Source organism: Aquarana catesbeiana, linkage group LG13 (assembly GCF_042186555.1).
Source record: "Aquarana catesbeiana isolate 2022-GZ linkage group LG13, ASM4218655v1, whole genome shotgun sequence".
Lineage (NCBI taxonomy): Eukaryota > Metazoa > Chordata > Amphibia > Anura > Ranidae > Aquarana > Aquarana catesbeiana.
The window spans coordinates 6,970,594-6,971,785 of NC_133336.1; positions in this window are offsets into that span (position 1 = coordinate 6,970,594).

A 1,192-nucleotide genomic window follows, 5' to 3' on the forward strand; every position below is an offset into this window, starting at 1 on the left:
ATGGGATGTTTTTTTTTTTTTTTTTAACTGTGAGGATGCCACTTTTTGTACAGAAAGTTTTCTCAGATGAAGGTTAGTCTGATGAGCACCTGGGGTCCCCCATGAACTGATGAGTGTTCACCATCCCCTTACTTGAATGAAGAATACCTTTGACTTCTCCCCTCACCATTGATGACCATGTATGAATCCCCCCCACTAATAATGACCACTTGTTACATTGGTAATCAGTGTACATGTCCTTGTTACATTGGTAATCAGTGTACGTGTCCTTGTCACGTTGGTAATCCATGTAAATGCTCCTGTACTGACCACCAATGTAAGAGGAATTTGTAGAATTTAGAGTATGTCAAAAATAACTGATTTGCTCACCTCCGGCAGTGTGATGTTACTCCTACTGACCACTGATGTCAGGGCATTCTTCTTCTTGAATGGCCAATGATGTCCGTTATTCCTTCTCCCACTGTCCCCTAACCCCAGATATTTTTTTCTGACCACTGACACCAAGGCATTCCTCACCCACTGACCACCAATGTGGGTCACTATTTTTGTCTCAAGAGCCAATAATGACAGGTCACTTCCAGTCAGGGCCGTTTTTAATATTGACTGGACCCTGGGCAAACATTTTCTTGGGCCCCCTCTTCCATGCAATTTCACTCTCCACATGCTTTGAGACATACAATAAATAGCAGCTAGACTCCAAATCAGTTTACTGAATCAGATCAGGCAGCGATTACAGTTGGTTGCCAGAGGTTACAGTGTATCATTACCGCTCACTGACTGGCTGCTAGAGGTTACAGTATATCATTATGTGAGGTTACAGCACACATTATGGCTCACTGATTATTTGCTAGAGGTTACAGCACATGACGTTTGCTTGTTGGTTGGTTGTTAGTGATTACTATATATCATTACCACTCACTGATTGATTGCTAGAGGTTACTGGACATCTATACCACTCACTAATTGGTTGCTAGAGGTTACTGCACATTACTACTGCTCACTGATTGGTTCCTAGAGGTTACTGCATATACTTACCGCTCAATGATTGGTTGCAAGAGGTTAGTGGATAGCATTACTGCTCACTGATTGGTTGCTAAAGGTTACAGCACATCATCTCCTCGCTGTCTGCACACCATACAAGCATACATATTTGCCAGTACACCATGAATCAGCAATTTTCGTCCAAAAAGTT